Source organism: Ascaphus truei, chromosome 13, assembly GCF_040206685.1.
Source record: "Ascaphus truei isolate aAscTru1 chromosome 13, aAscTru1.hap1, whole genome shotgun sequence".
Lineage (NCBI taxonomy): Eukaryota > Metazoa > Chordata > Amphibia > Anura > Ascaphidae > Ascaphus > Ascaphus truei.
In genome coordinates this window covers 46,894,727-46,921,010 of record NC_134495.1, presented here as the reverse complement: position 1 = coordinate 46,921,010, position 26,284 = coordinate 46,894,727, and positions in this window count along the sequence as shown.

Here is a 26,284-nt window from a genome sequence, read left to right as displayed (position 1 = left end):
TCAAAATAAATATTTTAGTAATAAAAGGGTGAGTATTCTGCGTACATCAGAGATATAGAAAATTCGCATTTACGTGTAACAACACACGAAATTACCACACAGCAGTCATCAGGGTGGATGGTCTGGAGGGTGTAGCTCTAGTCGATCAACTCCTGCAGTCTTGAGATAACATCAGCATCTCTCACAATGACGGCGACCTGTGGTCAACATCCACAGCGTCCAAGGAGACAAGACCGCTTGATCACTGGGTCATCTGTCCTGTATTGAGCACTATGTGCACGTAGTAAAAGTTTCCTGCAGCCGGTAATGTAGATGCACGAGGGTATGCTCCCACCACGGTCTAAACGACTGGCACTCGGCAGTAGTATTCCATTTGGTGGACGCGCACTATGATGACGTCACTCGCGCAGCATGCAGCTTCACACAGACCGTGTCCAAACAGTAAAGACAGGGGTCGTAGGCATAAAAAGTGCTCAAATGAACATACAATTCTGGCAAAGGGTATTAAAAGGTACCACAATTGAAACAGAAAATAATCCTACGCGTTTCGAAGCTGTAAAATGCTTCTTCATCAGGGATAAATTCAGTGTCACTACCTCAGAGCATTAAATACACATATGACTACTAGTTAATTGGTCAGACAATCAGACCGGAGCCAATCAAATGAATCTGCTCAAAGTTAAGGGCGTGACAGTGGATTTAAATATAACACATGATATAAAATACACAACTTTAATCAATTAGTAAATAGTTCTCTGCAAAAGAAATATGGAAAAAAGAGGAAAAAAGAGAGAAAACATATAATTGAAACACAGAATAATACTGGTTAAAACACTGCTACTTACACATAATAACATTTTTTGGCGATTCCCATAGAATAGGAGAAAATCTCCAAAGAATACATATGGATATAGAGCATTATTCAATGGAACCAAATGGATATTAAATCCTTGGTAATACAAATGACTATTATATTTATTATGTTGAGATCATGTACCCCTAATAGAAAGCCCAAACGTCCAAGTCTTCATTTAACCCTTTGGGGGCCATACAGTCCAATTTATGGATCAAAAAAGGATTCCTCGGCAGATAAAGCTTTTAATCTATCCCCCCCCCTCCTATTACTTGACACATGTTTAATACCTATAAAAGTCAAGGAGGAAGGGTCTTTCTGATGTGAACCAAAAAATGTCTTGAAACGCTGTGTTTTTCGAAGCCATTCCTAATATTATGAATATGTTCCTGTATTCGTATTTTCAAATTACGTTTAGTCCTCCCTACATAGTGTAACCCACAGGCACATTCAAGTAGGTAAACTATATAGGTTGAGTCACAAGTTATGAAGTCTTCTACCTTGAAAATCTCCTTAGTTTTTCTTGAAGTAAAAGTTTTACGGTTAGAATGCATATACTTGCAGACAGAACATTTAGCACAGTTGAAATTCCCCATAGGTTTGTTACTTAGTGCTACTCGTGCATGTCAGTTGTCCAGGGGCTAGAGTGTTTTTTAAATTAGAAGCCTTCCTATAGATGAATCTTGGTCTCTTATCCAGGTGCTCACTCAAGACCGGGTCACTACTCAGAATGTCCCAGTGTTTTGCAACCACCTTCTCAATACTCCTATGGGCTGAATTAAAGTTAGTCACTAATGCCACATCCACTTTCTTTGTGTCTACATTACCAAATTTTTTACATTTTTGTATCAACAGATCATTGCGGTCCATAAGTTGGACCCTTTCAAGTTCCCTTTTAAGATGTTCAGGATTGTATCCTCTTTCACTAAAGCGACTATACAGTTTCTCTGCTTGTTTGATAAAGGTGTCATTATTGCTACAGTTTCTTTTCAGCCTCATGAATTGGCCCCCTGGGATATTCTTAATCCAGGTATCCTTGTGATTACTTGTTGCCATTAAGAGATTATTTGTGTCAACTTCCTTAAAGAATGTTTCTGTTAACGCTCTTCCTTCACATGTAGATGTCAATTTGAGATCTAGATAGTTAGTAACCTTTTCGTCAGTCTCATGTGTAAAGATCAGATTATAGTAATTACTATTAATAAAAGACAGGAATTAGTTAACTGATTCGAGGTCCCCATCCCAAACCACCAGGACATCATCTATGTAGCGTTGCCACATGATGATCTTATTGGTGAATGGGTTATTAGCCCAAATGAATTGGTTCTCCCAGTCTCCCACATACAGGTTTGCGAAACTGGGGGCAAAACGAGTACCCATAGCTGTTTCGCAAACCTGTATATAGAATTCAGTGAGAAACATGAAATAATTATGCTTTAATATAAAGTCAATTAATTTAAAAATGAACTCTCTATTTAGGGGATGTAATAGAGGGTCCTGTTTCATACAAGAATCAATAGTGTCAAGACCTTTGGGGTGAGGAATATGGGTGTACAAGACTTTAATATCACAAGTCAGCCATCTGTAGCTGCTCTTCCATTCAAAGGATTGGAATAGTTTTAGAACTGCTGTAGAGTCTTTAATGTAAGATGGTAATTTGACTACATAAGGCTGCAGAAAAAAGTCGACGTACTGGGACGCATTGGCAGTCAAAGACTGAATCCCTGAAATGATAAGTCTCCCTGGGGGATTAACAATACATTTATGAACTTTTGGCAAATGATAAAATATAGGTAATCTCGGAAAAGCGGATAAAGAAAGGAGAATTCAACATTGGAAATAACAGACTGAGTAATGGCTTCTTCTAAGAGTGTCTTCAGCAGAACCTGAAATTTTAGAGTAGGGTCTTTATTTAATTTCTTATAGAAGGTGGTATCGTGTAATAATCTGAGGGCTTCACTCTCATAATCTTTACGATTCTGCAATACCACCCCCCCCCTTATCTGCTTGCCTGATAATCAGTTCTTTATTATCTCTAAGCATTTTTAAGGCAAGGTTCTCCTTTGCATTAAGGTTCTGTCTGATTTTACCCATATCAAACTCATGTGTCAAGGTGTGCAATTCATTATTTACCACTGTAAAGAATGTATCTATGTGGTGCCCTTTTGATTGTGCTGGGTAAAATTTGGACTGAGTCTTAAAGGGCGTATGCCTTATAACAGGTACAGGATTCTGAGTTAGTTGAATAACTTATGCATTCTGTGTTGATTGTATAACAGGAGGACCAGACTCCATCTCACTCTTTAAAAAGTGCCTTTTTAACGTTAAATTTCGTGTGATCTTATGGAGGTCCTTGAACAATTGGAATGAATTGGGTCCACACGTCCGTGAAAAAGTCAAGCCACTACTCAGCACTCTGATCTTATCTTGTGTCAGAATGTTAGTAGAGAGATTGAAGATACCATTATCTACTGGGGAGACCCTTCTTGATAGCTCTCTTTTCTTTTGGATGTTGGCACTACCTCTGGTTCCTCGCCTGACAAAGATCTTTTTCTTTGTCTGGCTGGGGGGAGATCTAGTACAGTTTCTTTTATCTTCGTTTCTTTCCCTAATGGGGGTGCTAATCTTGTTTTCACTATCTCTAAAAAAGATGGTGATGAATGGCTTGGAGAACATGAATATATATTACGTTTAGGTATAACTTTAGGTGAGTGTGTATAGGATTCAGTCCTTATTGGAATATACTCCTTGTTACTTTTTTGTTGATGTTGATAGGGGTTAGAACTAAAGTTAGGTTTAAAATCTCTAATATAGTTTTTACCTCTATAATTAGGGTTACGGACATGATTGTCATATTGGTGGTGGGAATATTCGCCCTTAGCATCATTACCACCACCATTAGCATGAAAATATCCACGTGACTGATCATTAGGCCTATAGTTCTGACATGAGGATCTCTCTGTCTAGATCGAGTGGAGTTGGACTTATCCCTTGTATTGGGAACGTAAGTTTGACCAACCACTCCCCCTCTCCTCTTTTTTGGCCCAATCTCTTTGCCTGTTATTAATATTATCTCCTTTGTCACGTAGAAATTTATCATGTTTTACCTTTAGGAGCTCCTCTTCCTCATTCTCAAGTTTACTCTTGAGATCATGTTCTAATTCTTAACAATCATTGTCAATAACCAATGGTTCAAGTGTTACTATGATCTCAAGAATATCCTTTTCCAGGTTTTTAATCATACGGCTCATTTAAAAAATAATCAATCTCATCAGGTCCATTGAACAAGCATCTAAAATTCGGTTCCATTTTTGCATGAAATGTGCATTCTCTTTACCAAAAGTTGTTTTTTTGAGGACTCGCAAACCTCTCGGAACTCTTTTGCAATCCATATAACTCTGTATGGTCCTTTTCTCAAGTCATAACTTATTCTCTTCTAATAACAGTTTTTTTAAAGTTTTAAAATGATCTTTAACAGATGATGATACAATTGACTCAGATGAAACATTAACAACCTCTTCAGAAAAGAGGAGATTAAAGTGCTCCTCTCGTTTAGCTCTACAGTTAGCCAGACTCCACACCATATTGTGGGAGAATTGAACGTGCTCAACCCTCTGCGACTAAGTGAATTAACGTGCAGCACAAATAAAGAACAAGTGAACAATTATACAGAGAAAAGTGCGCAACCCAAAAAACAACTTAATCGTATTAGAGACAGTGTCTAATAATACACCATAAATTTGATCCTTATAGATTAATGTTATAAAAACTTATAATCACATAAGGCACAACCCTACTGTGGAAGTGATAAAAATATGTAAACCATACAAAACCGTTGGTGTAGCGTATGCTGCTATAATTAAAGAGTGGCTCAGCACTCCCACGAACTAAGAGATAAAGACAAGAAAAAAGCGCAAGACGCAAATGGTGAAGTAAGTCAAAATAAATATTTTAGTAATAAAAGGGTGAGTATTCTGCGTACATCAGAGATATAGAACATTCGCAGTTACGTGTAACAACACACGAAATTACCACACAGCAGTCATCAGGGTGGATGGTCTGGAGGGTGTAGCACTAGTCGATCGACTCCTGCAGTCTTGGGATAATATCAGCGTCTCTCACGATGACGGCGACCTGTGGTCAACATCCACAGCGTCCAAGGAGACAAGACCGCTTGATCACTGGGTCATCTGTCCTGTATTGAGCACTATGTGCACGTAGTAAAAGTTTCCTGCAGCCGGTAACGTAGATGCCGGTAACGTAGTTTCGCAAACCTGTGTGTGGGAGACTGGGAGAACCAATTCATTTGGGCTAATAACCCATTCACCAATAAGATCATCATGTGGCGACGCTACATAGATGATGTCCTGGTGGTTTGGGATGGGGACCTCGAATCAGTTAACCAATTCCTGTCTTTTATTAATAGTAATGACTATAATCTAATCTTTACACATGAGACTGACGAAAAGGTTACTAACTATCTAGAACTCAAATTGACATCTACATGTGAAGGAAGAGCGTTAACAGAAACATTCTTTAAGGAAGTTGACACAAATAATCTCTTAATGGCAACAAGTAATCACAAGGATACCTGGATTAAGAATATCCCAGGGGGCCAATTCAGGAGGCTGAAAAGAAACTGTAGCAATAATGACACCTTTATCAAACAAGCAGAGAAACTGTATAGTCGCTTTAGTGAAAGAGGATACAATCCTGAACATCTTAAAAGGGAACTTGAAAGGGTCCAATTTATGGACCGCAATGATCTGTTGATACAAAATTTTTAAAAATCTGGTAATGTAGACACAAAGAAAGTGGATGTGGCATTAGTGACTAACTTTAATTCAGCCCATAGGAGTATTGAGAAGGTGGTCACAAAACACTGGGACATTCTGAGTAGTGACCCGGTCTTGAGTGAGCACCTAAGTAGAGAAGAAAGTGGTGGAGCACTGCAGAAAAAATGAAAGGGCTGGAGGCTGCTTGAAAATTAAAAAATGCTTTAATTTATGGCATTGGTAGACCGGGCTACAAAAACAGAGGGTAACTCTGACGCGTTTCGCGCTGTAGAAGCGCTTTATCAAAGAGTGACCTGTGTGTGTGCAATATCTCATTTATATATGCCTGAGCTGCGCAGTCTGTTCGCGCCAAAACGGGCCCGCCCGATCACATGGTCGGGTGTAATTACGGGTGCCCGTTGAGGTATGGACAGCCCACCCAGCTCCTGCAAGACCATACTAATTTAAAGCAAACATCCTAAATCGCCACTTAACTGAGACTCCATCTGCAGAGCATCTCTCCTCCCCACTCGGTCTCCTATCTAAATCCAAGATGGCGATCGGAGCTAGAAAACTACGGAGGCCCTGAATGGACAAAAAGGTCCGCTCTGCAGAATGGTGACTTCAAAGCAAAGAAAACTTTATCAACCTAATAAATCAAAACAAAACAATATATTAAAAAAATTATTGACCGAAAACATGAAAAGAGAGAGAAAAAGAATTAAAAACAGATCTGACACTAAACATGGTTAAACTGAATAATGAAATAAACAAAACAGTAATGATATTATAGTATATAAAAAACACACTTATATTAACCCCCAATAGTGAACAATAGATAAATAATATAATGACATAAAATAGAATAGATCTAGAAAGATACCAGTATGCCCTTAGTGAGAACAACTGTACTCATATATATATACATATATATATATGATTGACCTAAGTAAAATTATTTACTCCAAATATTAATAAATAGATATATATAATATATATAATAGATCTAAACCTATATATAAACAATAACCTAAATACATTTACTACATATTGCTAAATATCTGTATAAAGTGATCATAATAAATCATCAAGTAATTGAATTCATCCCTATATGTCGTAGCAGAATCATTCTGAGTAGTGACCCGGTCTTGAGTGAGCACCTGGCTAAGAGACCAAGATTCATCTATAGGAAGGCTTCTAATTTAAAAAAACACTCTAGCCCCTAGTGACATTGGACAACTGACATGCACGAGTAGCACTAAGAGCTGGCTTGGTAACAAACCTATGGGGAATTTCAACTGTGCTAAATGTTCTGTCTGCAAGTATATGCATTCTAACCGTAAAACGTTTACTTCAAGAAAAACTAAGGAGATTTTCAAGGTTGAAGACTTCATAACTTGTGACTCAACCTATATAGTTTACCTACTTGAATGTGCATTACACTATGTAGGGAGGACTAAACGTAATTTGAAAATACGAATACAGGAACATATTCGTAATATTAGGAATGGCTTCGAAAAACACAGCGTTTCAAGACATTTTTTGGTTCACCCTTCCTCCTTGACTTTTATAGGTATTAAACATGTGTCAAGTAATAGGAGGGGGGGGGGATAGATTAAAAGCTTTATCTGCCGAGGAATCCTTTTGGATCCATAAATTGGACTGTATGGCCCCCAAAGGGTTAAATGAAGACTTGGACGTTTGGGCTTTCTATTAGGGGTTCATGATCTCAACATAATAAATATAATAGTCATTTGTATTATTACGAAGGATTTAATATCCATTTGGTTCCATTGAACAATGCTCTATATCCATATGTATTCATTGGAGATTTTCTTCTATTCTATGGGAATCGCCAAAATTTTTTATTATGTGTAAGTAGCAGTGTTTTAACCAGTATTATTCTGTGTTTTAATTATATGTTTTCTCTCTTTTTTCCTATTTATTCCATATTTCTTTTGCAGAGAACTATTTACTAATTGATTAAAGTTGTGTATTTTATATCATGTGTTATATTTAAATCCACTGTCACGCCCTTAACTTTGAGCAGATTCATTTGATTGGCTCCGGTCTGATTGTCTGACCAATTAACTAGTAGTCATATGTGTATTTAATGCTCTGAGGTAGTGACACTGAATTTATCCCTGATGAAGAAGCATTTTACAGCTTCGAAACGCGTAGGATTATTTTCTGTTTCAATTGTGGTACCTTTTAATACCCTTTGCCAGTATTGTATGTTCATTTGAGCACTTTTTATGCCTACGACCCCTGTCTTTACTGTTTGGACACGGTCTGTGTGAAGCTGCACGCTGCGCGAGTGACGTCATCGTAGTGCGCGTCCACCAAACGGAATACTACTTCCGAGTGCCGCTCGTTTAGACAGTGGTGGGAGCATACCCTCGTGCATCTATGTTACCGGCTGCAGGAAACTTTTACTACGTGCACATAGTGCTCAATACAGGACAGATGACCCAGTGATCAAGCGGTCTTGTCTCCTTGGACGCTGTGGATGTTGACCACAGGTCGCCGTCATCGTGAGAGACGCTGATGTTATCCCAAGACTGCAGGAGTCGATCGACTAGAGCTACACCCTCCAGACCATCCACCCTGATGACTGCTGTGTGGTAATTTCGTGTGTTGTTACACGTAAATGCGAATGTTCTATATCTCTGATGTACGCAGAATACTCACCCTTTTATTACTAAAATATTTATTTTGACTTACTTCACCATTTGCGTCTTGCACTTTTTTCTTGTCTTTATCTCTTAGTTCGTGGGAGTGCTGAGACACTCTTTAATTATAGCAGCATACACTACACCAACGGTTTTGTATGGTTTACATATTTTTATCACTTCCACAGTAGGGTTGTGCCTTATGTGATTATAAGTTTTTATAACATTAATCTATGAGGATCAAATTTATGGTGTATTATTAGACACTGTCTCTAATACGATTAAGTTGTTTTTTGGGTTGCGCACTTTTCTCTGTATAACTGTAACGAGTGCTCACCACAAACAGGACGGGTCTGCAAGGCTGAGGTCGGGATATTGGTAAACACCAACCTGTAAATGCATTCAGAGTGCAGAGTGAAGGTCGTGTAGCCGGATAGGGGTAGGAGAGGTCAGAATGGTTGTGATTCTCGCCTTGGTCTAGGATTGGAGAAGTCGGATGGTGGTTGTCCAGGGGTAGAGAAGGTGGGAGTCTAAATGCAAGCCATGGTCAAGGGTCAGAGAAGGCAAAGGTCCAGGTACAAGCATAGGTCAAAAGGTACAAGTGAGCAAGACAGAATGCACAAAGCAACAGCAGGGCAGCAGGATGCTTGAGGCAAGCACTACGTAACATAAAAAAGTTTATGCTCAGCCAATTTGTTTGAGGCAAGGCTGAGCATATAAGGATCAGATAGCCAATGAGAGAGCAGCACAAGGCAATGTGAGCAATGAGTCATTAGAAATAGGCTGTCTACTGATAGGCAGGGGCGGGGTGTATCGCAGGTGTGGAGTAGCTGATGGTATTAACCCCTTGCGTGCCTGTGTTAAGACTACAAGCCGATGCCGCACTATCAGTGCTAGGAATGTCCATCCGACGTCACAGACATTTTTCGACAATTTTTGGAATGTTTTTTATTGCTTGTATTCATTGGATTAGCTGGCTACTGTTTTTATTTATTGACGTGTGTTTTTTGGAGTTTATTTAATGTTTTATTATTGTGTGTTTTGTGCATTAATGTATTGTGATTAGGATGCCCATTGAGTGCTATAGAGACTTATCATGCCCATATTATTATATGGATATGACGTACCACTGTACTACTCAATGGGTACAGAGTGGGTATAGTCAGTCCGGGGTGGGTGGTTAGGCCTCCCGGGTGGGTAGCGGGGCAGGGTGGGTTAACCCCTTAATTACTATAGCGTTTATTAACCGCTACGGTGATTAAGGGGTTAGGGGCCGTTAGAATATCTTTATTATGTATGTATGCTTTCTGGCAACGGAGGACAGAGGGTCCTGCTGTATGGTGGGGAGGACGGCCAGCATATTGCTGTGGTAAGTAGAACTGTATTTATTTACTTTATTTATTCTGGCTAAATTTGTGTTTAATAATGGGCAAATAATCTATTATCCATATCTGGATAATAGTTATTTTGCCCATTACTGTACTGTATGTGTTTGGGCGGAGTGGGGTGAGGGATTGATTGAAATGTAGGCCCATGTTTATTTGTTGACATACAGGGTTGGTATCTTAGGACTGCGGGGACCTATGGAGACCACCTAAGGACCCCCGGACGCCCACGGGTACCACCTGTGGACCCGCGGGGAAGAACTAGGGGCCCCACACCTGTGGGGGCCCCGCGGACCCGCAGGGACCACCTGAAGGCTCTAAGACCCCAATGGGAACCACCCGAGGGCCTCAGACACCTGTGGGGTTGACCCAGGGAACCCCATTGTGGCCCACAGTGACCTGCGGGGACCACCTGGAGGCCCATGGCGCCTGGCGGGAACCACCTGTTGACCCCCAAACCCTGGGGTACTGGTGCACTGTGGGGCCTGCAGACACCCGTCAGGACCACCACCGGGGACTACCGTAGGTCTGGGGTATTAGCCCTGTATGTTAAAAACTCAATAATGGTTTTACATTATAGGGGGCACAGGGGGGGGGGGTGTATTGATGTTTATTAATTATTGCTTAATATACATTTCATTCATAATGTAGATGTGCAGGGGGTCTCCGGAGCTGAACCACGTTGGTTTTATGTCCGGGGACCCCCTACTTCCCGAGATGTAGGCCCCATTATGGGGTGCCGGTATCCCTCTGCATTTAAATGCATTTAAATTCCAAAGCATAGGAGATACCGGCATCCCATAACGGGACAGCTCTCTCTGTAGCAGAAATGTATCACCGGGTTTGGCCTTTTTAGAGGGTTGATCCTATCACTTGTTTTGGGAATTTTGCTATGAACGGTAATGAAGGCTTACTGAATACCGTGATAGCAACGCTCAAAAAAACGGCCATTTAAATTGGCTGGCGATATTTTTTATGAACCTTTACTGAATAAGGCTTTTAGTTTCTATGTTTTTAGTGATCTGACATGTAAGATCAATGTGTTAATATTCTTGTAGTTATATCAAAATACTTTGAATATTACTCATTCAGCAGTTATTTACAGAACATCATTCATTACCTGAAACACGTGGTATTTATTTTTTTACTGGAAGGACATCTAAACTCCAATCTTTGCATATTTTCATTGTCTCCCCACGAAAACACAGATCCTGCACTTCACTGTGGGAAAAAAACAATGTGAAACCAGAAAGGATTAAGACCCCGGTGTTTATGTCTGAAAGCTAAAGAAACATATGGAATTCATTACCCATGGAGACTGTGATGGCAGATACAATAGATTTGTTAAAAAAAAAGGTTGGACATCTTTTTAGAAAGGAAAGGTATACAGGGATATACCAAATAAGTAACATGGGAAGGATGTTGATCCAGGGATTAATCCGATTGCCAATTCTGGGAGTCAGGAAGGAATTTATGTTTCCCCTTATGATATATAATTAGATGATATGTCACTGGGGTTTTGTGTTTGCTTCCTCTGGATCAATAAGTAATTATAGAAATAGGATAAAGTATCTTTTGTCTAATTTTAGTATAGGTTGAACTTGATGGACGTACGTCTTTTTTCAACCTCATCTACTATGTAACTATGAAAAGCACCTAGAGACACTTGAAATGACTTTGCCTTGCAGGTGCTTCACGTGTAAGAAACCCAAATCACATTCCCCCGACTACTCTTATCTCTACAACCAATTACTCTCCAAATTACAATATTATAATGAGACAAAATTGGTGCAAAATATTCATAGGCACCGATGAATGGGTGGATGCTAGGGTCTGTTATGTATGATTCTGGGTTGATATGTTTTAGAGCTCAACAAAGTCACCATTTTGAAAACCACATTGGTTGATTCCCTGCTTAATCCTTTGATCTACACTGATGGATCAAACAGATAAGAAATGCTCAGAATAACTTTATGAGAATGGACAAGTGTGGTACATGACCTCACCCGTGTAGGGAGCAGGGGCAACTTTGACCCTTTTACAGTCAGAGAGACGCTCACAGAGGTATGCAAGGGAGACTGTTATGGTGAAATTAAATAAGGCTTTTATTGCGCCTATTTCCTTAACATCAGGAAACCATCCAAACAATGGGTAAACAAAGCTTATATTCACTTGGGAGAATTTCTAGTGAAATACTATGCAATCCACCACTCCCTTTAGATAAGCATGTCTCCCAGCCCCAAACATATAGCATGAAATGAACAGATATAAAAAAGTCTTATAAATGAAAGTCTTATCTGTTCCTTGTGGTTTGGAGGGAAAATCTTCTCTGGTCCTGGTTGCTACCTTTTCTTCAGGATTTGTCAGCATTCAGGTTTAGAAGTTTCCTGGGTCTTGCCATCAGCCTCATCTGGTATAGTAGACTCAAGACGTCTGTCCCCATGTCAGTCTCACAAGTCATGAGAGTAAAGGACAATCTCTGCTTTGTCTCCAAGTTCAGCTCAGGTGTGAGCTAAGGAGTCTCACTTCCTGTCTCAAAACACAGGCTTTTCTAAGCAATCTAATCAGGCAGGTGGTGTTTGTTAATTGACTACCAGCAGTTAACCACCACACTGCTGGATTAGAGGCACATTACCTGAACAGGGATAATTCCCCTGTTACAGAGACTAGGAATGGTATTTCAGTACAGCACAATATGGGTACAGTACAAGGAGCTTTCAATATAACTATCCCAAGGACAGTACAAAGGACTCAGGATCATCCCTTAAGGTTGGAGGAAAGGAGATTTCACCAGCAACAAAGGAAAAGGTTCTTAACAGTAGGGGCAGTTACAATGTGGAAGTCATTACCCATGGAGACTGTGATGGCAGAAACAATAGATTTGTTTAAAAAAAAGGTTGAACATCCTTTTAGATAGGAAAGGTATACAGGGATATACCAAATAAGTAAACATGGGAAGGATGATGATCCAGGGATTAATCCGATTGCCAATTCTTGGAGTTAGGAAGGAATCAATTTTTCCCTTTATGAGATTTCATTGGATGATACTGTATGTCACTGGGGTTTTTTGTTTGCCTTCCTCTGGATCAATAAGTAAGTATAGATATAGGATAAAGTATAAGTCATCTAAATTTAGCATAGGTTGAACTTGATGGACATACGTCTTTTTTCAACCTCATCTACTATGTAACTATGTAACTACTTTGCTGGTCCCTTGAGCAGCAAAAGTGTTAATATAAAAATGAATTGCACAAACAAAACATAACAAAGATATCTCAAATAGCAAAGTTTTTATTGTAACAATTATTCATTGAGAAGTTTTTCTTTCTGATGAAATACCATCTTATGCTAAATCACATCAACCTCCCAATGGAAAGTGTCCCTCGTGCCAGCAGCAATTACTGTAATTCCTCATTATAAACATTGTTTACAAACTTCTTTTGGGCCTGAGGGGAAACTCTTCTCTAGATAAACCCCAATTCTCTTGGTTAGTTTTCTTACAGAGTATAGAGTGTTAGCAGATTGGGCACAGGTTAGACTCTGTCCCTATATCCTTAGCTTTAGCCAAGTTCCTATTTTAATGTACAAAATTATTTTGTAGGCAACTGTATTATAAATGGTGATTACTATAAGGTGCATAATATTTGGGCCAAGGAATGAAGATTACTGAACTTGTAATGTGTTGGCTTTTGAAGTGTCTCTGGCATAAATTCCACGTGAAATGCAGCGGAGAACGGTTTTGCTGCTATCTGTTCATCATATCCTCTATTCAATATTAGCTATAGCATCAATAATGAAGATGTATACAGCACTTTACAGCAATAATTCTGAACTATATGCGCAGCCACCACTGAAATGGAACTATGGATGCCACTGTGAGCTGGGATCCCAACTGATATCACCAAGGAAACACTAATTGTCAGCATCTAAGACAGAAACTAGAGGTTAAACCTTTAGCATCGAAGCCCAGAATTGCAAATGTTACAACTTTCTCCGGTGAGTTTACTTACTGGGTGTAAACATAATGCTTTTTGTGGAGTATTCCGGGGAAATGATCTTATTATTGAATTCATTTTAACATGTTGCTGACATGCTTTGGTTATATTTTTATCTATTGAGACCAGTCAATCCAGCAATGTGAGGATAATGATGAAGGTGGAAAGAGGGGAAACTGCAGCATACAAGAGTATGAAGCAATAAGATGCCACCACTTTATTAAAAGCATATAATGAATTGGCAAACTGAGAAAATAATTATTTTAATATTACTAAATGTATTTCTTACCAAAATCCAAACAGCCCAGTCCTTAGGAATTTACTAGTATGCATGGTGTACTATTATTTTTTTTATAACTTTCATTTTATTAGGTGAGGCAATACAAACATGTTAACACAATCCATTGGCTTACAATGCGTCACCTTGTTTCCGTACTTCTCCTCCAATCAACATACAAAACATGACATGACATACCGGACGGACAAAGGAACCAGGGATAGGAAAAGGGAGGGGAGAAAGGGAGTGGGGGGGTGGTAAGCGACACTGGCGGTTTTTGGTCTATGCTAGTTTAGGCTTTCCTAATTAGGTCCGGGACCGGAGCTCTTTATGTGGCTGTATGCCTACTTTCCTCTATTAGTTCGGAATATCCTTTAGCTAAATCTCCCTTTTTACGTTGCTTACCCCAGGGCCTAACGTCTAGGATCCATTTCGCCACCGGAGAACGCCTTTGCTAAATATCATTGCAATATGTTGGTAAGATCAACCCCCGGGATGTCTGTCTGTGTCAGCCAAGGTGACCAAACTGTTAGAAAATTTGTGCCGGTGCCGTTGACCAGACTTGTCAACTGTTCCATCCGGCAGACGAACCAAATTCGATTTCTGATTTTGGGTATAATTGGAATCTGTGGTTGCTTCCACAGTGCTGCGATCTCGCATCTGGTGGCAGTGGCAAAGTGCGCCACCAGTCTGTGTGTTGCGTTCGAGAACCCCTGAACCCGCCGGCCCAACAGGAACAGCCACGGGTCCAAGGGGACCTCGATCTCCAACAGCCGCTGTAGCCACTCCTGTACTTCCTCCCAAATCGGGGCCACTTTTGCGCACGACCATAGCATGTGGAGCATGTCTGCTCCCTCCCCGCACTGTTTGGGGCAGAGCGGGGAATAGCCTCTGACAAATTTCGAGAGTTTTGTTGGGGTATAGTACCAACGCATGAGGACCTTATAGGCGTTCTCCTTTAGTGTGGTACAGATAGAGCTCTTCGCTGCTGCCTGTAGGATCCTATCCCAGTCGTCATCTTCTAGTGTGTCCCCTAAGTCAGCTTCCCATTGCCTCATATAATTAAGTCTAGGTGTGTCAGCTGTCTCCGTACAAATCACTTCCCTGTACATTCGAGAGGTTAGTCCCCGTGTGTCCGTTTGTCTGGCACACAACTGCTCAAAATTTGTTCTCCGTGGCCGAATTGGGGTCTTGGTATAGAAGGCCCTGATCTGTAAGTATCTAAATAATTCAGTATTCGGAATGTTTTTTTCCTCTTTTACATGAGCGAAGGATTTAATTACACCCTTGCTGCCGAGATCATAGAATCGGAGATAGCCTGCTAGGATCCACTTTGTGAACTGAGCGCTGTCTAGGCCAGGAGCGAAATCTGGGTTGCCCCATATGGGGGTCATCAATGACTGCTGTGTTGTAAGAGAACATCTAAATTTAGTGGCCCCCCATACTTTCAGGGAATTCTTCATGGCCTGCAGTGGTGTAGACATCCGTACATGACTACTCTTGGGTAGCCATATCAGGTTCTTCAGTTCCACCGGGGCGCAGCACTCCCTCTCCAGTGCCACCCATCTCCTAAGGGTCGGGTCTGTGTGCCACTGCAGAATCTGCGTTAATTGAGCTGCTTCGTAGTAAGCAAACAAGCACGGCACGCCCAGCCCCCCTCTTGAGGTTGGCCTCCTCAAGATATCTTGTTTAATTCTGGGCCTTTTTTTATTCCAAATGAATTTTGTTATCGCGGACTGTAAAGAGAGGATCTCTTCTCTTGGCAGGGGAATCGGGAGGGTCTGAAAGAGATATAGCACTCGTGGGAGAAGATTCATTTTTACGCTTTGTATCCTGCCTATCCACGAGATGCTATATTCTGCCCATCTCCATAGGTCCTCCTTTAGTGTCTTAAATAACTGTGGGAAATTTGCCTTATATAAGGTTTTATAATCTTTGGTGAGGTTAACCCCTAAATATTTAATCGTAGAGGGCTGCCATTTAAAATTGAAATTGAGTCCAATTAGTTTTTCGGTTGATTTAGGCAGATTGAGATTGAGAGCTTCTGATTTGGCCTGATTAATTTTGAAACCCGAAATTTGATGGAATCTCCCCAGGATTGAGAACACATTGGGCAGAGAGGTAAGAGGCTGCGATAATGTCAGGATCACATCATCTGCGTACAGGGCAACCTTATGTGATTGCTCTTTAAAAGTTATGCCCTTGACATCCGGGCTGTTCCTAATATGTGCCGCCAAGGGTTCTATACATAGGGCGAACAGCAAGGGGGACAACGGGCATCCCTGTCTCGTGCCACTATGAATCTGAAAAATCTCTGAAGGGAATCCCTGATGCCTCACCCTAGCTGCCGGCCCCTCGTACAGTGCCATAATGGCCTCCAATAAGCTTCCTCCGAAGCCAAACGCCCCCAGCGTCTCTTTCAGGTACGGCCAATCAATCCGATCAAACGCTTTTTCGGCGTCCAGACTGAGCACCATCGAAGGAATATTTTGCTTTTGGGCCAGATCGATAACGTCAATTATTCGTCTGGTGTTGTCTGCCGCCTGTCTGCCACTAATGAACCCCACCTGATCTGGATGTATCAGCTTGGGAAGGACGATACCCACTCTATTAGCTATGAGTTTTGAGAAAATTTTAATGTCTGTATTGATTAAAGAGATGGGCCGGTAGCTCTTACAGTCTGCCGGGTCCTTTCCAGCTTTATAGATCAGTGAAATGGATGCCTGGAGCATCTGCGCCGGGAAGGAAGCTCCCTGTAGTACCGAATTAAAGAGTTTCAATAGGTATGGGGCTAGAAGTTTTAAGTATTTTTTGTAATAGAGGTTGGAGTAACCATCTGGACCTGGCGCCTTGGCTGGCTTAAGAGACTTTACGACATCCGTCAACTCTTCCAAAGAGAAGTCTACCTGTAGTGCCTCTCTTTCCGCTCTACCCAATTTGGGCAAATTTGCCTCTTTCAGGAATTCTCGGAGATTTTTATTTGTTTTTTGATTGTGGATAACCTTACCCCCATCGTACAGCGACTCGTAGTAGTGCTTAAATTCTTCCACGATTCGCGTAGGGTTGGAGGTAAGTTCCCCTCCCTGCGTGCGAATTGATTGTATTTGGTAGTTTGGTTGTTTATTTCGAAGTTTAGTCGCCAGAAGCGTGTCTGGCTTGTTCGCTTTCTCGAAGAATCGGCGTTTCGTCCAGCTCATTTCTTTTTCAGCGTGAGATGTCAGTTTTAGATTTAGTTGCTTTTTGGTATCTTGGATCTGAGTCAAGATTGCCTCGTTTTTTGAGGTTTTATGTATTGCTGTCAGGGAGGCCAATTTCCCCTTCAGTTCCTTGATCTGACTCTCTTGTTCTCTCTTGCGTCTAGCAGCTAGGCACATGAGAGATCCACGGAGGGTAGCCTTATGGGCCTCCCACAAAGTGGCAGGTGAGGATACACTTCCCTCGTTCTCTTCAAAGTATTCTCTGATTTTGTCTGCAATTTCGAAATCAAATTTAGGGATTTTTAGCAGTAGTTCATTTATTCTCCAATTCGCTCCCGGTCTATCCCGCAACTGTAGCTCGCACCGCAGCTCTATAGGTGCATGGTCTGACCACGAAATGTCGTGTATGCCCGTGTGGGAGACCATTGGGACCAGTCTGTTGGACACAAGGAAGTAATCTATCCGGCTATATCGGTCATGGGGGTGGGAGTAAAAAGTATAGTCCTTGGTCTGTGGATGTTGCTCCCTCCAGATGTCTACTAGCTGACAGTCCCGAAGTCCGTGGGAGATTGTTAGTATGTCTCGTTTATTGGACTGGTTAGGGGCCGTACATCTATCTAGCTTTGGGTTTAACGCTCTGTTCAGGTCTCCAGCTAATATTATTTGGCCCTTTGCTTCCCTCTGTAAGCGCCTGAAAAAAAGAGCAAAAAACTCTGTTGCTTGTTCGCATGGGGCGTACAGCGAGACTAATGTGATAGCTTGACCTTGGATGGAGCCTATTAAGATAATGTATCTGCCCTCAGAATCTATAACTTTCTTTTCTAGCTCGAACAGTAGGTTCTTGTGGAATACAATGGCCACCCCTCTCTTTTTCATTGAGGCGGAGGCTAGATATATTGTGGGATATTCTTTGTCTATATATTTGGGGTAGCTTTTTTTGGAGAAGTGGGTCTCTTGAAGGAAGAGGATGTCAGCTCTGTGTCTCTTATAGTCTTTAAAGGCTAACTTACGTTTAGCTGGGTGATTCAGTCCCTTTACATTATGGGAAAGACAACATATCTCTCTACCCATTTGGATCAGCGTCTGGTGGCTGCTTTACGGTGGCTGTTAACATCTGGTTGGGCTCCTGCTGCGAAGTCCTTCTCCTTTTTCGGTCTGGTAGGGCTTTGTCTTCCGCTTCGTTGATAACCGCAGTCGCTAGGATGGGAGGTGGGGGGGGGAGGAGGGCAAGACACGAGAGGGTAGTGTGACAAACGGCTTACTCCGGGGCTCCGCCGTCTGTCCGGGACTGTTAGAACACGGTCTTTTAGGGTAGGTTAAATGATGAGACGTCACGTACTGTTCCTTTAAACAGGCTATGCCTGGTTTATTCAGTCCCAGGCACTGAGACTGCCACAGTTTAAACAGAAAACAAAGCCAAACAAAAAGCTGCTCGTCTGAGCGATAACTTAAACTTAGATGTCCCTGACTCAGAGTTGGAAGTGGCTTGTCCACTTCCACCAACAAAATAAGTACCTTTGCAGTCTTTAGACAAACTAACAGAATGAATGAAGCGATTTGGGAAAGAGGCTTTCTCACCCCTCTGCAGTTCAGCAGCCTTCCAGGCTCTTGGGCGGGGCTCAGAGGAAACAGGAAACAGGTCTTATATACCTGAACTCTAATCAGCATGACAGGTGACAGAAAACAGGCAGCAGACAAACTGTGGAATGGAGTGCCTGTACCACGAGGCTGCCCTGTTCAGCTTAGACAGGACAGAAACTGTTCAGTATCCTGGGAGCCCTGTATATGGAGTTTATTACCAACCCCTGGTTTCTGTTACATATCCTCCCCCCCAGCTCAGACCTCGAGGGGTGAGCGACCATGGATATTAGGGAGTGCATCCTTGACAACCCGTCGGCATTGCCATGTTTGTGCCCCGACCTGTGTTCCACAGAAAATTTAAAGGGCTGTAGGCTTAGGAACCACCTGGTCACCCTAGCGTTCTTCTCCCTATTTTGACACATCCAGGTAAGGGGTGCATGATCTGTGACCAATCGGAACTTTCTCCCCAACAGATAATACTTGAGTGTCTCTACAGCCCACTTTATTGCGAGACACTCTTTCTCGACTATGGAGTAATTTTTCTCCTGGGGATTTAGTTTCCTACTTAAATAAAGGATGGGGTGCTCCTCCCCTTGAGACTCCTGGGAGAGTACCGCCCCCAGCCCTACCTCAGATGCGTCGGTTTGGACTACGAACTCTTTGGAGAAGTCAGGTGTGACCAACACTGGTTGGGCACAGAGAGCTTCTTTCAGGCTTCTAAAGGCCTGTTCGGCTTCGGGGGACCACTTTACCATTAGCGGTCCTCTTGCTTTTGTGAGGTCGGTTAGTGGGGTTGCCTTAGTTGCAAAATTGGGAATAAACCTCCTATAGTAGCCAATTAACCCCAAAAAGGTCCTTACTTGTTTTTTTGTGACTGGCCTTGGCCAATTTTGTATCGCCTCTACTTTGAGTGTTTGTGGTTTGAGTAACCCTCTACCAATAGAATACCCCAGATACTTGGCCTCCTCCAGACCAATAGTGCATTTAGCGGGGTTAGCAGTTAGTCCAGCAGACCGAACTGCGTCGAGCACAGCTTGGACCTTTGGAAGGTGGGACTGCCAATCTTCACTATGGATTACCACATCATCCAGGTAGGCGGCAGCGTACCGAACATGTGGTTTTAAAATTTTATCCATCATTCTTTGGAATGTGGCGGGAGCTCCATGTAAGCCAAAAGGCAGCACCTTATATTGAAAGAGGCCGTCTGGGGTTGAGAAGGCTGTTTTTTCTTTTGCCCTTTCTGTGAGGGGAACCTGCCAGTACCCTTTTGTTAGGTCTAGGGTTGTGAGATATCGGGCTTTGCCCAGTCTCTCTACAAGTTCATCCACCCTGGGCATAGGATAAGTATCAAATTTTGACACCGCGTTTAGTTTCCGGTAGTCATTACAAAACCTTGTTGTACCGTCTGGCTTTGGGACTAAAACTATAGGGCTGTTCCACCCACTTTGGGATTCCTCAATTACGCCTAGTTTTAGCATTTTTTTAACCTCTAAACTTATAGCCTCTCTCTTGGCCTCTGGGATTCGGTACGGTTTAAGGTTAACTCGGACCCCCGGTTCAGAGACTATGTCATGTTTAATTACGTTAGTTTTACCTGGCTGTGTAGAGAAGATTTCTTTGTTCCTTCTCACTAAACTCTGGACCTCTCGTTTCTGATGCACGGACAGTGTTTCAGCTATGCTAACCTCTGGGTCAGTTTCTTGATTCTCTGACGGACCTGGGGGTACTAGGGTTAACAAGACCTCTCTATCTTTCCAGGGCTTGAGTAGGTTTATATGGTAAATTTGCTCAGGTTTCCTCCTACCTGGCTGCCTTACCCTATAATTTACTTCTCCCACTCTTTCCAAGACCTCATATGGCCCATGCCATTTAGCAAGGAATTTACTCTCCACGGTGGGAACCAGAACTAGTACCCTATCACCTGGAAAAAAAATTCTGACCCTAGCACCCTTATTATACGTATTCCTTTGTGCTTCTTGAGCTTTCTCCATGTGTTCCCTCACTATGGGTAGGACTGCAGCAATGCGGTCCTGCATTTGGGCAACATGCTCTATTACACTTCTGTAAGGGGTAACCTCGTGTTCCCAAGTTTCTTTGGCTATATCCAGTAAGCCCCTTGGATGTCGGCCATACAATAGTTCAAACGGGGAGAAGCCTGTGGATGACTGGGGAACTTCCCTAATGGCAAATAACAGGTATGGTAACAAACAGTCCCAGTTTTTCCCATCCTTATCGACCGCCCGGCGTAACATGCTCTTTAAGGTTTTATTGAACCTTTCCACTAAACCATCTGTTTGTGGATGATAGACTGAGGTTCTGAGATGCTTGATTTTTAGGAGTTTACATAGCTCTTTTGTTACTTGGGACATAAATGGTGTTCCCTGGTCAGATAAGATCTCTTTAGGAATTCCGACCCGGGAAAACAGAAGTACTAACTCTTTTGCTATGTTTTTAGCAGAGGTGCTACGTAGGGGTACTGCCTCCGGATATCGGGTAGCATAATCTAATATTACCAATATATGCTGATGTCCCCTAGCAGACTTTATTAGGGGTCCTACTAGATCCATAGCAATCCGGTCAAATGGTACCTCTATTATGGGAAGGGGTACCAATGGGCTGCGGTATGCTTTGAACGGGGCGGTGATCTGACATTCTGGGCATGAGGAACAATAGTTTGTAATTTCTGCCAGAACCCCAGGCCAATAAAAGCTTCGGAGAACCTTTTCTTTTGTCTTTTCCACCCCTAGGTGTCCCCCCAATGGATGACTATGTGCGAGGTGTAATACTACGTTACGGAATGTCCGTGGTACCAACAATTGTTTAGTTGTAACTGATTTTCTTTTATCAACCCGATATACTAGGTCGTTCTCTACCTCGAAGTAGGGGTAAGCAAGTGACCTATCTGGTTGGCCATGAGTACTATTCTGGTCCCGTATATTTCCCCTTGCTACCGCTAATGTGGGGTCCTCCCACTGGGCCTTCTTAAAACTCCCAGGACTGACCTCTAGGTCAGCGAGGGTCTTATCCTGTACTGGGGTGGTAAGTGCCTGATCAACATCTTGATTTGGGGTATTCCCTACCAAAGTAGTGATGGGGAAGGGAATTTCACAGCACTCCTCCTTTTCCCCCTTCTTATTTGGGCCCTCGTCAACCTCCATTTCTGAAAAAGGGAAAGGATTTGTTTCTTCTAACACTTCGTTATGGTCTGCTATTGAACTCTGGGCGCTATTCTGAGCTGGGGACCACATTTTTAGAAAATGGGGAAAGTCGGTCCCTATTAACACATCATGTGCCAGTTTGGGTACAACACCCACCTTGAAATCTAAAGAACCAAATTCTGTTTCAAAAAAAACATCAACAGTGGAATATTCATGATTATCCCCATGTATACAACAAATTGCCACTCTTTGTGAACTGTTTACCTGTTTCTTCTTAATGGGCAATAGGTATTCGGACACTAGTGTGACCATACTCCCAGAGTCAAGAAGTGCCCGAACCCTCTTACCATTAACCTTTACAAATGCCCACAGATGGTTATTCAAGGGGTCCTCTGGGCTAGGGCCCATACATTGGGACAACAGCGAATAAGGTTCCACGCTGTTGCATTGCATGGGCTCATCATTTAGTGGGCAGATTTTTGCTGTGTGGCCCCTCTCATGACAATTTACACATTTAGGTACATAGTCTGTGTCCCACTTAGAGCCTTTTCCCGGCTCCCCATGTTGGCTATTGCCCTTAGTGTGCGAACCACTGTTGCTGGAGCGGCGTGAAGGTGGTCGCCGCTCTTCAGCGCCCCTTAACCCCGGTACCCTTTTACCGTCTCTGGAAGAGTCCTGGAACCTCGGATAGTGGGGTTGCTCCACGACTGTGGGTTGCGGGTGCTCTTCTGCTGCACTGTACCTTTCTACAAGGGCCACAAGCTCATCCGCATTGTGGGGGTCACTCCGACTGACCCAACGGCGTAAGGCAGAGGGAAGTTTCCTCAAGAACTGGTCCATGACCAACCGTTCCACGATGTGGCTTGCTGAGTTGATCTCGGGTTGTAGCCACTTCCGGGCGAGGTGGATGAGGTCATACATCTGGCTTCGGGTGGCTTTATCCATCGTGAAGGACCATGCGTGAAACCTTTGGGCACGAACAGCCGTGGTTACGCCGAGGCGGGCGAGGATCTCGAACTTCAATTTTGCATAGACGTTAGCTTCGGCTGGCTCTAGATCAAAGTAAGCCTTCTGGGGTTCGCCGCTTAGGAAGGGTGCGATTAGACCAGCCCACTCAGCTTCTGGCCATCCCTCTCTCTGTGCCGTGCGTTCAAACGTGAGAAGATAGGCTTCCACATCATCCGAGGGTCCCATCTTCTGAAGGTAGTGGCTTGCCCTGGTCATTTTCGGAACTGGGGCTGCCTCTGCCAGTGGAAGGTTACTGATAGTCCCCCTCAGGATCTCGAGTTCCTGCTGTAAGCCCTGAGCGAACCGCTTTTGCTCCTCTCTCAGCAGGCGGTTTGTCTCTTGCTGGTTTGCATTAGTCTCTTGCTGGGCTATTAACAGCTGTCGCTGGGTTTCACTCGCCTGTTGCTGGGCTTCATTCGCGTCTTTCTGGACAGCGACATTGCGTACCAGCGCACTCACCACGTCTTCCATCTTGTTTGGAGAGAGAGAAAAAAAAACCTTCTTTTTTTTTTTTTTTTTTTTAAATTTCTTTAACCCCCAGACCTTTCAGTGTTCTGCCCGCATTCTCCACCATATGTGACAAACGGCTTACTCCGGGGCTCCGCCGTCTGTCCGGGACTGTTAGAACACGGTCTTTTAGGGTAGGTTAAATGATGAGACGTCACGTACTGTTCCTTTAAACAGGCTATGCCTGGTTTATTCAGTCCCAGGCACTGAGACTGCCACAGTTTAAACAGAAAACAAAGCCAAACAAAAAGCTGCTCGTCTGAGCGATAACTTAAACTTAGATGTCCCTGACTCAGAGTTGGAAGTGGCTTGTCCACTTCCACCAACAAAATAAGTACCTTTGCAGTCTTTAGACAAACTAACAGAATGAATGAAGCGATTTGGGAAAGAGGCTTTCTCACCCCTCTGCAGTTCAGCAGCCTTCCAGGCTCTTGGGCGGGGCTCAGAGGAAACAGGAAACAGGTCTTATATACCTGAACTCTAATCAGCATGACAGGTGACAGAAAACAGGCAGCAGACAAACTGTGGAATGGAGTGCCTGTACCACGAGGCTGCCCTGTTCAGCTTAGACAGGACAGAAACTGTTCAGTATCCTGGGAGCCCTGTATATGGAGTTTATTACCAACCCCTGGTTTCTGTTACAGTAGGTACAGACATGACATAACAAAAAAAACACTGTTTAAATGAACATATCCAAACAGCATGGGCTCCCCATCAAGACTCCCTAGTCCTGATATAGAGTCCAGCGCCTTTGGGGAGTGTGGTCCCATTCCCTTAGGGCCCTTACCCTCATTCCCTCCCCAAAGGACTTTGACAGGATTCTGGGAGCCCTCCATCCCAGATCCTGTCCAAGGCACATGCCTACCTCGGGGTATAGAGCTCCCTCATACCCTCCGGCCCGCACTCTTTTGCTAACTACCATCTGAAGGTCTATCTAGATAATAACTTTAACTCCTGTGTAACTGTACGTAACTGTAACATTCACCTGCTCGTAAACCTGTATTAATGTATAGGGTCTTATGTATTTCTGGAGCATAACCTATAACTGTAACTCGTGTTGTGCCTTTTTCTCTCCTCCAGCTTATTTTGCAACCCCTTAGTGTTCTTTTTACTTTTCTCATAGTTGTTTCTTTGTCTCTCCCTTAGCTCCCTTCTCTCTATATCCCTCTTATGAGCAGTGCTGCGGGGCCTTTTGTGAGCGGCATCTCTGAAGTGACTATCTGCTACCTAATGGGAGCCCTCTCCTTCCGCTCCCTCCTGTCTCGTTATCTGTGTAAGTGTTGGCAAGGTGATATTGCTTTTGTTAAGTGCCCGTGTCCCCCTGCCTCCGCGCCGTGTTCGGTGTCTTAGCTCGGGACCTGTCTGGACCCCGACTCTCGTCAGGTATACGAGTCGGTGTCCTTTAGGTGTCCTCTCCTGCCTGCGGGGGCTTTCGCGGCTTGTGGTCGTTCCGGGCAGCTCTGCCACCTCCAAGATGGCGTGGGTGTCTCTTCCTCTGTTTGGTGACATCCGCTTCCGGTTTCCGGCGGTGGCCATTTTGGATCCTTGGATGGTTCGAGTAGGATGTGTTGTTCGTTGCTCCCGCGCGCCGGCCATTTCCTCACCTTGCGCTTCACGGTGGGGTGCAAGAAGCTCCAGCATGACAGCCATCTTCTCCTGCCCGCATGGCGGACGCCAAAAAGTGAGTCTCTTGAGTTCTTTCACTAGAACTTAGCTCTTTCTGGGGCGGACATAGCGAGAAGACTTAGATTTTATTCCAGGGATTTGTTGCAGGTATTCCGCATGGAGTCAGAGATCGCTGTGTGGGTGTAGGTCTGCTTCTAGTCAGTACCCATCTTGGCACAACGTGGTTTTTTAATGGTAAACTTGAGAAAACTCAGAACAACGTGTTTTACGTGACAAACAATTGTGTTTTATTACGGGCATCATTTCGTGCGCTTTGGTTTTGGAGTGGATGGTCCGCCGGACCATTCCGGTTCCAGGGCTGGTTCTTCCTCCGCCACCCCCAACGGGGGGCTGTGTAGGCCAAGTGCTTTTAGAAACCCTGGGCCTTCTCCGATGATTTTTAGCATAAGGGATCTCCCGTTTTGCGTGACTTGGAGTCCGAACGGAAACATCCAGCGATAGCGTGTATTTGATTCCCGGAGCACTTTGGTTACAGGGAACAGGGTGCGACGCCTCGCTAAGGTAAGGGGAGATAGATCTTGAAAGATTTGTAGTTTATTGGCCTCAAATTCTACCACTGGCATGCCTCTTGTTAATCGCAGTATTGCTTCTCGGGTGGAGTAATAGTGCAGCCTGAGAATTATATCTCTCGGCTGCTCGTTCTGTGTCGGACGTGACCGTAGGGCCCGGTGACATCGGTCCATTAGAAGTTTTTCTTTTGGGCTGTCCGGCATGAGGGACTCCAGCCATCTTTCAGTAAAGGCCTCGCAGTCTCCTATCTCTTCTGGGACTCCGCGGATCCTAACGTTGTTCCTTCTATCGCGGTTTTCCGCGTCTTCTTGTCTTTCTTTGAGGTCGTCTATCTGTTGTTGTAAGTCAGTCATTTTTTTATCTGTTTTTCTCCCTGCTTTGATCGTAAGATCTACCTTAGTTTCCAGGTCGTCTGTGCGCGTCCCCAGTTTTGTATGCTCACGTTTGAGCTCTTTAATATCAGCTTGAAGCAGTTTTTTCAGATCCATATATAATCGCTCGAAGTCACAGCGTCTGACTGGGAGTTGGGATTGATTACTTATGTCCTCATCATCCCCTTCCATTTCAGTGTCTGTGTCGGCCATTTCTCTGGTTGGGGCACTTTCTGCTGCTCCACCGAAATATGTCCTTACATCTGCCAGCTTTTGTTTTTTTTGCCCTCCTGATTTCTTTGGCGCCAT